Source organism: Kogia breviceps, chromosome 8 (genome assembly GCF_026419965.1).
Source record: "Kogia breviceps isolate mKogBre1 chromosome 8, mKogBre1 haplotype 1, whole genome shotgun sequence".
NCBI classification, from domain to species: domain Eukaryota; kingdom Metazoa; phylum Chordata; class Mammalia; order Artiodactyla; family Physeteridae; genus Kogia; species Kogia breviceps.
Genome location: NC_081317.1, coordinates 46,653,297 through 46,671,159, shown reverse-complemented (window position 1 = coordinate 46,671,159; position 17,863 = coordinate 46,653,297). Strand labels below are relative to the sequence as shown.

Here is a 17,863-nt window from a genome sequence, read left to right as displayed (position 1 = left end):
ACAAAAAAAACCCCTACATGCAATGCATTTACTTTTGCATAGCCATAACAACATGCATCATTTTCAATTTAAAAAATCTAACTCTTAGTAACTAAAAGAATGTATGTACTTATTTGTACCTCAATAATTGCATATGGATTTTTTGTAATTCTTGTGATTCTATTTATTATATTTTCTTACTTGCATTACAGGAATAGGTAAATTATGTGGCAGGGAAGAAAAATGTTGAAATCTAAGACCTTAGGTACACTTTACTTAAGTCATGAAATGATGGGAACAAACGGGTTCATAGTTGTATCTAACACTGTGAAGGGTTAGTTTTTAATTTTCTTTAAGACTTTTTAGATTAGAGGTCTAGACAGAGATAGCATACATGTAATACTGATTATGGTTTAATCCAAGTAGGATATATAGGGGGAAATTTACTGAGCTTCAGAGCCTAGCTGAATTCCAGTAAGGTAGAATCATGAAAAAGTATTTAAACTCTTAAAACTTTTCTATCAGAATTCCTTTTCAATCTACTTTGAATTGCTCATATAAATACCACCACTTTTATGAAATCACATTTTTGAGTCACATTTCAATACCATCTGCAATATTTCCAGTGCTGGAGATAGAATTTTTATTTTCAATCCTGATAATTTACATCATATTTGCCAGCCCCCATCATTTTTACTAGACATTCTATATCTCACTGTTCTTTTTAACCATCCCATAATGGCATTTCAGCTAAGTAAAGGCAAACAGGAGAGTAGGGTTTAATTTCCAGTCTTCAAAAGTGACAAAGAATTATGTGATTTAGTCTTGATATAATTGATAAGAAAAGGCATACCTACATGTCAGCTCTGTGAGGTAATAACATTGTGGGAAAACAAAAATGAATAAGAAATGGTCTCTGCCTAAGAGTACTTACATTCTAGGGAGAGAAACAGATGTGGTAGAAATATGTTCGAGGGGTCAAGATGTACACGATAGGTGATGAAAAATACTGTGCAACAGCCGTGAGGCCAAATAAGGTGCACGCCTAGGAGATGTGAGTCTCGAGAGATGAGAAGTTTGATCGCTAGAACTCCCTATGATACAATAAACAGTATGGGAACATCATGTTAATATTTGCTTTTGCTTTTAGTAAGAGAATTACTACTCTTTCTTTGAGGCTCAGCTCTGGTTCACCTCCTTCATGAAGCTTCCATGAGGCTTCAGGCTCACCATGACTTTCTTCCTCTGAATCTCTGTAGTTATTGTCATCTACCCAAGTTCCTGCCTGACAGAGTATGGGCTTTTTCCTATTCTGATAATATTACATATCTGCTCTGCTTGTCACTGGCATCATAAACTACTTGAAGATAAGGCTAACATTTAAGAGTATGGTAATAATAATGGAGCCTGACTAACTGGCTTTGGCTTCATAATTAGGCTGGATTTTGAATGTGTAAAATGTAGCCTGTGCATGGAATTCTGTCTACTACCAAGAGTGTGAAAGTGAGGTTACCCTCGAAAAAGTAATTTCCCAGTAAAAGGAACTCTTATCTATAGGAGCTGCCTTAAAATTACAACGTCTCTCTTGTCAAAAGCAGGGAGAGGGAGAACAGTGTCTAGGCTTTGCTTGAACGAATAAAAAAGATAATGATAACTTCAATGATGGTAGTAACATATCTAGAGAAGGGATATGTTACTGGACAAAATGGTCTGTTTTGATTGAACTGCAGGGTAGCCCAAAGAAAGAAAGGTTGGGTTGGGGAGGACAGAGGAGGGGAGAGTATGTGTGTATCAGATGAGAGAAGAGGAGGAAGGAAAAGAAAGAGGAAGGAGGGAGGAAGGGGAAAAAGAAGGAAGAGGAGGAGGAGGAAAAGAGGAAAAAACAGAGGAAGAGAAAGAGATGGAGGAAAAAACATGAGAATTTATCTGCCCAAGGTCTGTGTTCTTAGCACCAGAGTTGTAATCTGTGGGAAAAGATGGCTCAAAACCATTCACTTTCCTCTGATTAGCAACAATCCTACATTCAGGAAAAAAGTGGCCCATGTGTTAGATAAATCTAAACTATTTCTTTCTGAGCCAGACCTTATCACAAATTACCACGCATGCAAAATGTATTTGGCTACAAAACCCTTTGTACATGCAACATATATCTCCAGACCAGTGTTCCATAGAACACACGTTAGAAAACAATCTGGTTCAATTACTCTGTTAGTTTAACGTGTTTATATGCTCTCTGTTAGGGAAAAGAAAATTCTATATAGATAAAAAACAAAGTATTATTCAAATGATTTTTAATTTGGCCATTTATGTAAATATTCAATACATTATAGGTATCTGAATTTATACACAACATTTATGCAGAGAATTATATATGAAGTGTGTACATACATTTACTTCTCTTTGTTGGAAAGGGGAAACCAGTTTGTTATTGACATTATCATCAGCAAACATTTGTTCAGAAGCAGGGCCTATCATAACACTAGTAGAAATAGGCCCTCTGTAAAAAGAAACACTGTGGGTTGTACCTCTCAAGCCTCTTTCAAGTCCATGGAAAAGCAAAATACACACATGTGCAACAAGAAGGAAATTACACAATATTATAAAAATTTATTATATAATAGAGCAAATTTGCACCTATATATAAAGGCATAGGGATTGGATTGTTAGTTTTAAGAACTGAAAAAGAGGATAATAATAGAACAGAAAACTGACAGGTTTTATAAAGAGGAGATCTTGGGAGGAAAAACTCACCCTGACACATATTAGCAGTGTGAGCCTGGGAAAATTACTAACCTTTCTAAGTCTTCTTCTTCATCTTGAATATGTATATAATTATGTCTACACTAAAGGGCTACTAATATAAATGACCTGTATTGATCCAAAAATTCAATTTAGGGCGGTTATCGTTATTATTTTATTGCTATTGTCACTGTTGGATTCAATAGAGAGAGACATGATAGAATCACGCCTTGGTTATCCTTCCTTTCACACTGCTGCAGAAGAGACTTTGTAAAGATTATCTCCAGCAGTATCTCAATTTCATGCTAAAGCCTATCCTTAGAATGAATAAATCCCTTCTAATGAAATGTTTCCTCCGCTCACTCAGGGGTTTCCTTACTGCTCAGGCCAAACCCTCTTGCACACATTTTGTCAAGCTGTTAACCCCTGGCATGATGTTGCTCGACTTGCTGGTTAACTCCACAGTTCATCACTTCAATGCTACTTCTGTCACCACAGTGCATCCCCAAATTCCTTTCCTTTCCACAATGGGATTTCTCTGCCCCTCACCGAGGGCAACCATGAGCTGCTGAGAGAAAATGAGCTGCTCTCCAGTCCTGGCTTGTTACCAACACCCACAGTCCAATCCTAAAAGGCCCTTCTGCCAAAGCCTGGAATCCCTTAATTTGCCCTTGGTTGATTCATTTTCCACCTCCCACTGCAGTTTTCTAGTCTACACTGTCTTCCCTCACCCCTCAGCTGATGATCTGGATTCTGCCTTTTCCTGAGAAGACTGGAGCCACTCAAAACCAATAGTCTACAAAGCACTGACCAGGAATTCATGGAATTGCCTTGGATTTATCCCCATTCATCTCCTAGTACGGTTGTAAGATTAATCATGACAGTTTTTAAAGTATTATTTTACTATGTTAAGTGTAGTTTTAATTCTAAATTTTCATTTCAAAATTAATGTCAGTCTTTCTGATAAAATATGTGTAACAAAAAGAAAAGGTTAAAGGCATGATTATATATACTGCTTGATTAATGTCAGGGACCTCTAATGACAGTCTCTATGCATGTATTATATATTAAAGTAGTATTTCCAAATTAGAGAATCATGTCAACAGATCAGGATGATTTGTTTGCTGCCGTAAGATACAGTGGTCCCTTCATAACCACATATAAGCATCTGTGGATTCAACCTTTGGTGGATGGCATTCCACTGTACTATGCCATTTTTATATAAAAGACCTTTAGCATCCATGGATTTTGTTATCCAGTGGTGGGGGGTTGTGGGGGGATGGTGTCCTGGCTTTCAATGTGTTTTATTGCTTCTGAAGATTATAATTTGGTGTGGAAAATCATTCTGGTGATCTTTGGTTATAAAGAAAATGCTATTTACCTCAATATCAGGGCACCCAGCAACATGATTGTAATATGACCAATAACAGACTGATAAACAGGGAATTATCTCAAAGTAACAACACTAACCATAACTCATCGACCTGGCATCATTCTAAGAAGGACCTTGCTGCTATAATTTGATTAGACCAAGATCGCTTCAAAGAACCTGAAGAAGAGAAATGCTTAGATAAATAAATAATAATAATCACCACCACCACAACAACTAATACATATTGAGTGCTTATGAGGTGTCAGGTGTTCTGCTAGGCACTTTATAACTCATTTACTTCTGGGAACTCTGGTAAAATATTCTGATATTTGGCTGAAACAAATGGATTTCTAGATAGAACTGCCACACATATAGTCTGTAAATAATAATAATAATTAGACCAATAATAATAAAAATAATAATCAATAATAATTAGAGCAGTAGCATATTTATAATGTGTCAGATTTCTGAGTGTTTTATAGCTATGACCTCATTTAATCCTCGCAATTGTACCATGGGACCCCTACTAATATCTTCATGTTTCCTATTGGGAATCAAAGCTCTGGGATGATAAATAACTTGCCCAGGATCACATAACTGCTAAGTGTCAGAGTTCGGATTCAAACCTAGCTCTTAGTTAAAGCCAGTACCTATAAATGTGACAGTATATTTACAACCACATTTTGTGATAACCTGCCTCCCCAAAATAGAAGAGGGTAGCTTGCTAGCATTGTAGTATTCCAGTGACTTCTACCCAGAGAAGTCCATACCCAACAGCATGGAAAGAGTCAAAACCTTACTTCTTTCTCCCAAGTACTTGAGAGCCATAGAAGTAAAAATTCAAAATCTGTGATAGCTTGTGAAAAAGAACTATACTTCATTTATAAAGGCAATGAGACATTTAGTAAATGTTTTGCCTTTTTTTTCTTGTTTCTTAATGTCAGATTAAATTCTCCATACCCGTAGACCTTTGGTACTATTATACGTCATTATGTGATTTAAAAATATTTGTTACTAAATAACAGCAGTGTTGAAAACCATAAGAGGATAAGATACCCTTGGTCTAACAATGGAGAGGATAAATGAAATACCAGTGGCCCCACTAACAAGAGAGATATTTCCAACTGTTAAAAACTCAGAAGTTACGATTTTGATCTGAGGCACAAATGTTGATATTCATTCACTCACCCATCAGATATGTTTATTGAATTAGTATGTGGTTCTAGAAGTAAGATCCTAGAGAAGAAAAAGACCCTGGTATCAAGAATATTACATTTCAGTGAATCATATCTTCATTACCTTAAGTATGCATATTTAGAAAGAAATTCTTTGGTTTTTCCCAGACTATAAGAGCACTTCTCTGAAAAACAGATGACTCAATCACACAAAATGTACTGAATCTGGTGTACTAATGGGGAGCCATACGACAATGGTAATGTTCAATAAGATAATTGGTGTGAAAGTGATGTTGTGAGTTAGGAGTTTCCTGCAGCAGAGGTGTTAATGCGCCCCAGCTCATTAAAGGGTTGTGTCAGAGAAGGTTGGGTTGAAGTTCATTTTCATTCATCTTGTGTCTTCTTCAGGCTCCCTTTCCCAGTTATTTTCCATAGCTTTAAAGTGTTCCCTATTATTCTGACCAAATGTGCACTGTGATGGAAAGGCCGTGATACTTTCAGCAGAATTACTTAATTAGGTTTAAGTAAGCAGTCTGTGCCAAGTAGGGTAGGTTTGCTGTCTAGCCATAAAAATGTGCCTGCCATGCATGCTGTGTTCCCAAGGAGTGAAACATAGTGATTGATGTGATGATAAAACGATGAAGGGAAGCATAAAGCCTGAGAGATAAAAGTCTCAAAAGGGAAATAAAGTAGGTAGCAGCTGCCCCCATCTTAATTGAAGCATAAATTTCAGGAACAGGATCTGAGGTTTAATTTCAAGCGCATATTGGCAGAGAGTTTAGCGCGCGCGCGCGTGTGTGTGTGTACCCTAGTGTGTGATGAAAACCACGTAAGTTAAATTCTTTTCATCCTTTGTATGAAGAGTTTTCAAACCATTTCTAAAACAGGAAAATTTGCACATACAGATATTTATAGATTATCACTGAGAGGCATTCATTTCAGCATTTAACACAGATCAACAGAATCAATGCAGGGCAGGCACTGTTCTAGGCACTGGTGATACAACAGACTCTGAACCACACATTTCTTCACTCATGGAGCTCAGTGTTTTTAGTTTATCTTTTCTCTCTGCGCATACCTTCCCTGCCTGCTCCTCCACCCTATGCCAGAATAATTTTCTTATAGATTGGATTACATCACTTTCATATTTATAACCATGATAGCTGTGCATGAAAAACATGACAGTCCAGCCCCGATCTGTATGCCCCACCTCTTTTTGCATTCCTCCCTATACTCCAATATCCAGGTTTCCATTCTCCAAGCATAACATTTATTTTTACACCATGGTGACTTTGCCATATTGTGCCCTGAGCCTACAATGCCTTCAAACCCATTTCCTATCAATTAAAATTCTCCTCACATTTTAGCTGTGCAGCTGAAATGCCTCTTAAGCCTTAAAGACCTTTTAATACTCCTATCGCTTTTAACAATCCTTCATTTAGGTTTCTAGAGAATTTTGCTTGAAACACATCATTAAACTTTTTAGTACATTTTGCCTGGAGTGAGCTGTTTAGTGTCTATTTTACTTAGTGAGTGTGAACTATTTGAGGATGGGGCAGGGAGGGTTGCTAATTTGTTTCTGGCCACATACTGCTTTACATGTGGTTGACATTCAAAAATTGTTTGGAGAGCAAGTAAACATGTAGCCAAAAGTATTTAAAATTCATATGAGTCTTCTCATGATGGAAACAGCTACCTCACTAAGTTCTCAAAATTTTATTTTCAGAAGATCTCAGAATAAGAATAGTGGCATAGTAAACTGGGACGAAGTGAGAGAGTAGTATTAGCTAGTGGGAAGAAGCTGCAGACCACAGGCAGATCACAAAGCTCAGTGCTTTGTGACCACCTAGAGGGGTGGGGTAGGGAGGGTGGGAGAGAGACGCAAGAGGGAGGGGATATGGGGATATATGTATACATATAGCTGATTCACTTTGTTATACAGCAGAAACTAACACAACATTGTAAAGCAATTATACTCCAATAAAGACGTTAAAAAAAAAAAAAACAGAATAGTGGCACAGGTGAAAATGCTCACACTCTCTGCAGAGAGTAAAGGACACATTGGCTACACAGGTGCAACTTAAATGTTTTTCATTAACCATCTTGGAGACTGCAAATCCCATTACAGGGGGCGTGCAACTATCAGAAATGCTTTGAAAAATCTCACCTTTTATATCCTGTCTTCATAGCTTAATATTGCTTCTATGTACAAGCACACAGTATGGTTATCTTGAGCTAGGCAAACTTTTACTTTAAAAATGCTTTAAGAAAGAAAAAATGCTTTTAGGCTAAGAAGCACTGCAAATTTTTATGATTTTGTTACAAACTTCTGAGAACAGAATTCAGAAGTCTTGACGTTCTTTTAACTTTATGGAGAAGCTGACATGCGTCACCATAAAAATGCAGTTGTCATTCTTACAGCAGAGAACAAAAGTGAATTTCAAACTGATGTAAGTATAAAACTATAATGTATACATTTTCTGTTCATTTTAAGAGTCAACCTTTAACTGGGAAAATATATGAATTCACTGTCAAATCTTTTATGTCCAGAGGGCCCTTCTAAAGTGTATGTTTTTATATAGAACAGTGGAATTTACTATCTCTGTACACCCTCAGCAACAGGATTCTCTTTAAAAGACTCTGTGAAGAGAAGTTATGTTTCTTTACGATCCTTGGATCAAAAGTATTGTTGTATACTTTTTTCTACATTGATGACATACAGTCCAAAAAGAAAAAGTATTCTAAAGAATAAAAACACTTATCTCACAAATGGAGAAGAGCTTTTCCTTTGTGACAAGATAAATAATTGCTAATGATTACATTAACACATAATTATTTACCTTAAAATAGATATAATTTTCTCTCTCCCCTTTTTGTCTTTCTTCTTTCTAAGTCTGATGTTTTAACATGCAACCCAATTTTGGTGAAAATATTGAAATAAACATAGTCAGGATGAAATTTATTTTGGACCCAGAGATTAAGACTTAAAAGATTAAGAATATGGAAGTCTGTCATGAAGCATTTTTACTATAATTAATTGTTAGATACCAATGCAATGAAGCATAGAACTAGGTTGAGCTTTATCCCACAAATGCATCCTGCATGTTGATGTCTCTTTTATTTATAGACTTGCAGAACTCTTCCAAATATGGGTAACCCAATTTGCCACAAAACAGGACAAACAATTATCCACTAACTCAGTTCATTAAATAAGGATTTCTGCCATGAGTTTGGTGATCTATACTATCTCTGACAAATTCAAAATTCATGATTTGAGTTTCATACTCTCAGGATATCATCTTATAGACAAATAAGTTATTAGGGGATTGGGAAGGGATATTTATTAAACTTTATAAAATCAATTATTTTCAAGTACTTTCAAAGTTCTCATTTATAACCAAATAATTAGGGTATAATTTATTAACTGAGTTCCATTTTCTTTATTTTCAGAAAATAAAAGAGCTGTATTTGTTTTAAAAATTAATTAAAGAGTTCAAGTGACTTAGAATAATCTCTCTCTGTTGTTTTCTAAATGATTAAATTTTACTTATATTTTCTGTTTCTATAATTGAACTTAAAGAAAATCTTGCTTCGGGATTCATAAAATTTTGATGTAAGAGCTTTGATGGTCTTAAAATCAGAAGACAAGAATAACTTGTAGTTTCCCCAGGTAATTGTTGATAACAAATTTAAATTATGTTATAGAGGAAGAAGAAAGTTAAAGAGAAAGATAATAAGATCTGACCAAACTATGGATAATAGTTGAAAAGAGGTTCCAGAATGAAACACAAAAGTCTCAAAGAGAATAGTTGAATAAGAGTATGTGTAACGTTTTAAATTCCAGGAGCCACAGTGGACTATGTCATTGTGCTACCATTTTAAATAATACTTAGATGAACAGGATTTAGAATGATAAATACTTTCAAAGAAATAAAAGACAAAATAGTGGTGTACCTTCTAAATGGGAATAACCTTGAAACATATATATAAGATCATATGCTATGAACTGATACTCAGATTTCTATATCATGTAAAATATAAATACTTAAAGGCAACACTTTCCCTACTTAACTTTCAAAAAGTACAACTACTTATTCCATTATAGTTCAGACTAGTTCCTAAAAGAGGAAATCTCCTTAGCTTGCAATTTTGGGCTATTGTACTAAACTATCATCCATAGCATCTCGTGTCTGCTTTACATGTATCATAAAATAACTTCCCTCTCCTCTTGAGAAAAAGGGACTCAATTATTACTATATCCGTTCTCCTGAATCCAAGGGAGCACCATTCTGCAACAACCTGTTCAGTGGACTTAGAAAGCAAACAGAAAAGCTATACATTATTCAATACATCTTGGCAGCACGCTAAAGCCCTTAGAAATGCCTAAATGAATGATGAATGATCAGATGTCTCCCTCAAATCTTACCTGGTTTACTCTTTTTAAAAATCCAATCCTTGCTGTCTACCATGCAAAGCTCTTGGCCACTGGGTGAAATCCAAACTGGGTAGTTGATCATGATAATTCCAACATGTCATGGGCAGTAGCATCTCTCAGAGTCCCACAAGTCAACTCCTTGAAATGAACCTGCAACAAACAAGGTATTTCTTCATTTTAACTGAAAAACAGTGAACCACCTCCTAGGTCCAGGAGGCATCACTACTTAATCAATAAGGGAATCATAAAGGAGTGTGTGAGGGGCAATAGATGCCTCTCAAGGTGCTGATAAACATTAAAGCCAGAAGACTGAAGTTTATGAGCAGAGGTGTTTTTGCAGAGTGCATGCTCCTCTTCATGTTATTATTGATCTGTTTAAGCTGTCAGTGTAAATAAACCTTATTGATATTAAAAGAATCACACATTTTATAGTGTATACCCCTTCTCCTTCATGTAGGTGACCACTTGGAGTACTCGAGTATTTTTCTGACTCTATCCATAATATTCTCAGGGTAACTGGGAAATGAGATTCAACAGGACAAAACCCATCAGCAGCTAGAAGAAAATCCATATGATGGTCTAGATCAAGGACAGTTTCCTTTGTGAGTTCTGACATTCCACTCAGTGTCAACATTACCAGTATAAAAATTGAAACATATCTGTATGACAGTGTGTGAGAAACAACTTTGAGGGCCATATATGATGGGCTTCAAATCCAGCAGCCACCATTATCTAAATCAAAATACAGACCATAAGACAGTAACCAAAATGAACATGTTGTAGCCAGAGTCTGTACACAAACAAATGACCAGAACCAAGGAAAGTAGTTAGATAACTAATATTGGGGCAATCTACCACATATTTAATGCTTCAACTATTTATATTCATATGAGTAAATATGGTGTTTAAACTTCATAAGCATGTTTAACTTCCATTCAAGGAGAAAAAACCCCATGCATAATCAACAAATCTTAATCGCACTGATACCTGCCACACAAATAACTTTGTTCAATAGAAATTTAGAAAGATACTGACGGACAGATTTGCTTATTGGTCTTCCCAGGGTAGCCTTAAATAATTACTAGATTTTTTAGCTACAACAACCATATTTAGTTATGCATATACAAGAAAAAAAATTATTATTATTTTCTAAGTGGTGCAACATAAATGGCTGAGAGGTTATTTTAAGTCTATAGGGGGACTCATGTGAGTGATTATATGCTGCAGAGTCATGGACACAGGTGCAAAGACTGATTTTAACAAGCCACAAAATGACATATCCTCATGCTCCTGTAATTAGAACCTCAAGTATTCCCAGAAGTCCATGTGGAGATTTCATTAAAAGACACAGTAGTGAGATATACTTTTGTGCCATTTCAGCAAGAATGGTAAGATGGTAAGGGGCTGAAGTCAAACGCATACCTCAGAATAAAATGCAACACTTCAAAATAAGTCCTTAAAAAAAAGACATGTATACCTGGACACCAAATAACCATTGTGCAATTCAAAATTCAAGTGTTGTATTGATGCTATTAGTGTCACACATAAATACCCACACACCCAGACACACACACACAAAATGGCTGAAATTTTCTAATCTATTAATCCAAGCTCTGGTATTTATTAAGCTAAAATCTTAGTCAACTTCTGGTTGCAAATGTTTCTATTCATGCCCTAAATTATTTTCCTTCTTTTCTTCTTTGAGGATACTCTGAAAATTATCAAATCAATTATTTTATAAAACAAATCTGTTTCCATAAGTAGTAATCCTTTTTGGTCTCTTGGTGGCCAGGCAGGGTATTAGAAGAATTCTTATAAAGGTAGACTAAATGACAGGGAAGTGGAAATTAAACATAATCTCCAAGCTACAGAACTGACTTTGAAGTGAGGAATTTTTGAAAGCTACTTGTTTTGGAAGGCCCCATCTGTGAGCTAGTGTGACTTCTAATACTTCAGTTCTGCCACTTACTGTAAAAGAGTGAAACTAAATAAATCGGCATAACTATTTGCTTTCTAAAATGGCTTTATTTCATTATACAGAAATGATGCTATTGATCCCTTCTTTGAATGGGTAGGTTTTCTCTGTGTGTGTGTGTGTGTTTTAAGTAGTGAATAAAAAGGTTTTCCACTGACCACTGAACTCTGATTCATCCAATAACACACTTATTCATTCCACAAATTTTAATTGAGTACCTCAATTGTGCCAGATATGGGATTAGGTGCTCAAATACATAATGAAAATGCACTTATTCTCCCCATAAAAAGTTTACTATTTATTCTATTCTGATTTGTTGACATACACTGGTAACCAAGAAAGGTAGCAACATTAGACCAAATTAAAATAATTGGACTTATTTTATATCCCACCCACTATATGACCAGACAAGGGATTTTATGAAGTTTGCCAGTGAGCAAAGCATTACAGACCAAGGGTAAGCTACAATATTAAAGGACTGATATACCCAGTCAACTCACGTACAGTTTGTACTGGAAATGATGGTTTTGTGTCACTCTTAAGCCCCCTAACTGATTGAGTCATGATGGCTCCAAAAAAATCCAACCAGTTAGGTTCTGATAGTACATTGATATTTCTGGCCTGCAACATAGTCAGTGCCTCCCACATGGGTGTATTAGGCATTGCAGTATAGTCCTGTGTGGTTTACACCACAAGTTAACAGATTTTGGTGGGGGCACTATTATACACAAGTTGCTTCACATAACTCTTGTATTATTATTCCCTTTATTTTTATTTTCTCAAAGAGGATATATAAAATTAAATGAATGTATTCTCTTTAAAGAGAAGTTCACGAGGTGTTCATAAGAAGTACTAATTCCACAATATTGGTTTGAATCTTTATTCTAAGACCAATTTTTAGAATGAAAAAAATGCTTGAAAGTTTTGCACTTCCCTTCCCCTGTCTGAAGATATGATCTTGAATAAGGACATGAAAACAAAAGACACAGATAATAGTTCTAAAAATACTCTTAGAAATTAAGTAAAAAGTTAAGAAATTTTTACTAAAATCAATATGGTTTCCAAATGGTTTAATTTTCTCCTATTTTCTCATCTTTTATTTTTTGTCTCTGCTTATTACTGAAACAACTAGTCTGAAAACAAGCCTTATAAGAAATAAATGTTTTTCTTATTTTTGAGAAATTTGTATTCTTTTAAGAAGAATTTTGAGTGAGTACATTAAATTGTGTATAATTTATACCTTAACAATGTTGATTTAAATTTTTTAAATGCATTTTGACTGTGTTAAAAGAGGTTCTAGATAGGGGCATGGGATATAGAACCTCTTGATAAAATACTGTTGTATGTGAATCTAAAACAAAACAAAACCAAAATAAAATTTTTTAAAAGTAGAAGAAATTCAAACATTCACAGACCCTGTTTCCTTGTTTCTTGGTCTGGCCTTTAGGGCTCTGTAATTGAATTTTGGTCTTCTTTGTCTTTCTTTATGCACACTACTACTGCCCTTTTAGTTTATCTTATTGCTTTGAAGAAAGCTTTCCAAAGGATCCCCTTAGCACCTAGGCACTCATTTCTTAGGATATTGATTTGTACTTGTTGATATGATGCTCTTTAAACTTTATCTCATGGATGTGCTTCACGTTCCCCATGGACGCATGTTGCAAAGCCCTCCAGGTAGCCAACAAAACCATACGAGCACTCAGCATTCTATGAGCTCAGTGCATTTGCTAAATGACTGCTTAAAACATTCTGCAACCTTTGTATCTAAGTTGCTCATTTTTCCGCACAAACCTCAAGAATACAAACGTCAGGAATAGGTAGGTTATCAGTGGTCAAAGTTATGAGGCTTTCTGCCTTAGACGTTTGAAATCTGTCCCCTTTTATCATTGATATTGGAAAAGGAAAGGTGTCACCATTTTTTAGTCACAGAATTATCGCTTCTAACTTCTTTTCTTTTTTCATTTAGTCAAATGTAAAAATCACAGATTATTTCCCAGCAGGCAGGAGTCATCAACAAAAATCATTGCTACCTCTATGTGCCTGCTGCTATCTGTTTTATATGTAGTTTCTCATTTAATTGTCTCAAATACCATGTGAAATAAGTATTATAATAATATCCATTTTATGGTGATGAAAATAAAGATTTTAAATTACTGCCCAAGGACATAGAGCCTTTGAAAAAGAGAGCTAAGATGTGCAGCTAATTGTTAGGGCCGTACTATCAATTCTAAATTCTTGTAAATTGAATATGAGAGATTTGCTCAGCCTACAGATGAAAATCTGAGTCTCCAGGAAATGAAGTGACATCCCAGAGGTCATAAGATCACAGCAGGTCTGGGTGAGCACCTAAACTCATGATGCTCCTATCTTTTTGATACATTACTCTCTTACCCAGCTTACTCTACATGGTGTCTAAACAACTTTATCGATTTTCAATTCACTTGTTCTTAAAGAACCATGTTTTGGGTAGGTTTTATTTTAGAAAGAAGTTACCAAAGCCAACAAACAAAATAACAGGATTTCTGAGTACTCAACTTTAAAGGAGCTTAATTTTCTGAAAGCAACAGATTGACATATTTCTCTCTCTCTTTTGAGCCAGTTTTTTCCAATGAAAAAAATATAGACACAAGGAGAAGACTGCATTGATAGATTGTGACCTAAAGTGTATGATTAGATTAAAATATAAATAGCACATTGGTGTTTTGCTGATGCCCATTTGGTATGTTTTGCTACGTTATTAGTAATTACAAGCTTAAGGTAATATTCTAAGATATTCATTTAATGTTTTCATTTCAGAAACCCAGCAGGAAGTCCCCTAAGTGACATAAAACAAAATCTAGGGCAATTCAATGAACATCTGAGAAACCAGTGCCTGACACTCAAACATGAACAATTCTCCATGTCTGCTCAAAGATGCCTAATTCTGAATTTAATTATGATCTAGAAAATGCCAACTAGAATAGTCCATATTCTTGCTTGCTTTTTTTTTTTTTTTTTTGGGGGGGGGAGTGGTACGCGGGCCTCTCACTGCCATGGCCTCTCCCGTTGCGGGGCACAGGCTCCGGACGCACAAGCCCAGCGGCCATGGCTCACGGGCCCAGCCGCGCGGCATGTGGGATCTCCCGGACCGGGGCACTAACCCGTGTCCCCTGCATCGGCAGGCGGATTCTCAACCACTGCGCCACCAGGGAAGCCCGCTTGCTTTTTTTTTAAATGAGGGATTCAGTCAGTTACATTCCCCAATTCTCCACACAAACTTGTCTCCATTCTTTTTCACTCCTTTCCTGTTTTCTCCTTTCTCTGGTCCCTTCCTTCCTCTTTCCTCCTTTCCCGTTCCTTCATTGTCTTCTCTTTCTTCCTTTCTTCCTTCCATAATTCCTTTGCTCTTCCCTTCTTTTCCTTCCTTTTTGACTTTTCATCTCAGCAGACTTTTAAGTATCTATTAAGTTCTATATAATGTGCTGGGCTCTGAGGATAAGGCAAGTACAAAGATTCAGTTCCTGCCCAGGTATTGCTCAGAGTCTCCTACAGTGGACAGAGAAGTAAATCAATGTATTACAGAAGAGGGGTGGGGTCCAACCTGCATTGACTTCTCCAGAATTTGTCAGCCTTGAGTAGAAAAACAGTGCATAATTTGACTCTCTTGGCTTGGCCTGGTCAAATGAGAACTTACAAACAAAACTGAATCATCCCCTGAAAGTTCCCCAATACCTCACTCTTTAGAAAGGGATCCTTTAAATGTTCAGAATTTACAAACAAATGCCTCAGGGTCAGCCACACCACTCAAATGTGAATACAGCTTGGTTGACTACAACCAGAAGCCAAAGGCACAGTTAATGGTTAAGTGAAGAAAGCAAGCTTAGCCTTAGGGAGTTACAAACATTTTAAACACTACTTCTGCCAAACAGAACAAGTTTTTGAACTGGTTTAGGTCGTTGGCCACCAGTATGAGATCCTGCTTTACAACTACTGAAGAGTCACCACCCACTGCTGTCTAGATGTGGATCCCATTCCCCTACCTCTTGGCAAAAGCCATGGTGGGTAAAAACCTCTCAAGAAATCTTTCTAGTGGAGAAAAAAAGACCTTTGGACTAGCTCATCAAAATCACCAAAAAGTATGTTTAATACTGTGGCTTCTTGCGCACCACTCCAGAATGAATAAACTCCATTTTTGGAGTGAGATTGGAAATTCTACAAATGACAGTTCCCTAGATTACACTTAGACATACTAATGTTTAAGAATCTCTCTTCTAAAACAAAGCCTATTTTTGATGTTTTTCAATACTTTCCCACAGGTTTTAATTTATAACATTTCTCTTTAATTTCAAATAAATTAGCCTATTTTGGAAAAATTATTTTTCCATGAAATGCATAAATTGAGAAATTCCCTTTAATGACCAGTACTTTCCCTTTAGATATTTAAGAACTTATTTTAAAGTTCAATACATACATGATCTTCATCACTCTTCTTATTTAATATAACTCTAATTTTTTGATAACAAAAAAGACTTCCTAAAGATAAAAACCATTATGGGCAGCTGGAATCATTGCAAATAGTACAGATTAGTCAAAATAAGAAAGGAGGAATCAAATTCTCTTTGGTATAAGGCAGCACTGTACCTAGGATGGGAAACAAGAAATGAAGGGAGCACGGTGGTCTCATCACAATTTCCATTCCATGAAGGAGAAGCTTATGTCTCTATATGTGACCACCCTCAATATCAGTCCACACATGGTAGGAGTCTGACAGCAATTACACTTCCTGATGGGATGCAGTTAGCATGCTTGAGATTCTACAGCTCCTTTCAGAGAGGTGGTGGTGTTAGGGCGTTTCAGGAGTTAGCATTTGAGAACGAAGGGTTAGGAAATTAACAAGTATGTGGCAAGTGACCACTGTGAATTAGTGCGTTGTGCTGGATGCTTTACATACATGTTCTCATTTAATTGTTACAGCAAACCTGGGAGACAGATGTGATTATTTCTACTTGGCGACTGAGAAGACCTAGAGTCAGAGAGGATAAATAGCTTGCCTAGGGTCAACAAGCCAAGAAGGAGAAGCAGAATTTAAACCTCTGACTTCTAGTTGCATAGGCCAAGCTTTTTCTAACATAATAGGCCAAGCTTTTTCTAACATAATAAATACTCCGTAGGTTGTTCGTCCTATCAATTTGCTTTTTTTTTCACGTCAAGAATAAACCCAGCGGGCTTCTCTGGTGGCACAGTGGTTGAGACTCCGCCTGCCGATGCAGGGGACACGGGTTTGTGCCCCGGTCCGGGAGGATCCCACATGCTGCGGAGCCGCTGGGTCCGTGAGCCATGGCCGCTGGGCCTGCGCGTCCGGAGCCTGTGCTCCGCAATGAGAGAGGGCACAACAGTGAGAGGCCCGTGTACCGCAAAAAAAAAAAAAAAAAAAAAAGAATAAACCCAGGACAACCATTTCTCTCTTCTGTTTCTAAACCTTTCCCTCTTCTAACCACTGCATTCCAATTTTCCCCAACATCAGGTATATAGAGATAAAATACAAGAGAGACAATGTCATGTTTGTTTGTTTGTTTGTTTGTTTTTGGCTATCCAGAAGCCAATGCAATTAGGTCTCTGATTTTTGTTAGGAAAGTAGGATGAAGCTTGAATATTGCATTATTCTTGCATGTTGCATTATTAACATAAGGATAATCTTGGAGGGAAGGTAAAGCCTTCTTTCTACTGCTGCCTAGGAATGAGGGGCGTTTAGATGTGACCTAAACTTGGATGCTTGAGGGAATGACACATAAATAAATAAATAATATATGTATATACATACATATATACATATATTATATATACGTACATTAAATATACATACATATATACACATATACTATATATATATACATTATATACACACATACACATATATAAAAAAACAAAGGTGACTAACGCACTACGTTTTCCTGCAATGTGACCTTGTTTATTTTTCCAGCACCTACCTTCCCAAGCTTCCTTTTTCTTGTCCATATGCCTATTTTGTAAGGCCTGAATCTGCCTTCGCTAAATTATTTTTACGTTTAAGAGAGCCAGAGTTGTTTTCCAATACTTGTAACTAAAAATCCTGAATGACACAGAAATTTACTTTTTAAAATTGATAGAAAATCTACTAGGACTCAGCTACGAGACTGACCCAGAGTAACATGAAGTATGTCAAAGAGAAC

At 36.3% G+C, this 17,863-nt stretch overlaps 1 protein-coding gene across 13 annotated transcripts in view; it reads right to left on the bottom strand.

Moving 5' to 3' along the window:
* Positions 1–17,863, bottom strand: part of LINGO2 (leucine rich repeat and Ig domain containing 2) — a 1,237,500-nt gene that overhangs the window by 302,441 nt on the left and 917,196 nt on the right. For 10 of the 13 annotated variants that reach the window (XM_067041380.1, XM_067041378.1, XM_067041374.1 and 7 more), the window contains one exon: positions 9,692–9,850. The gene's annotated coding sequence lies outside the window, so the exon portion shown is untranslated. Of the gene's footprint in view, positions 1–5,278; positions 5,327–9,691; positions 9,851–17,863 lie in introns of all 13 variants that reach the window. The other 3 variants (XM_067041375.1, XM_067041377.1, XM_067041379.1) reach the window with 1 other exon arrangement.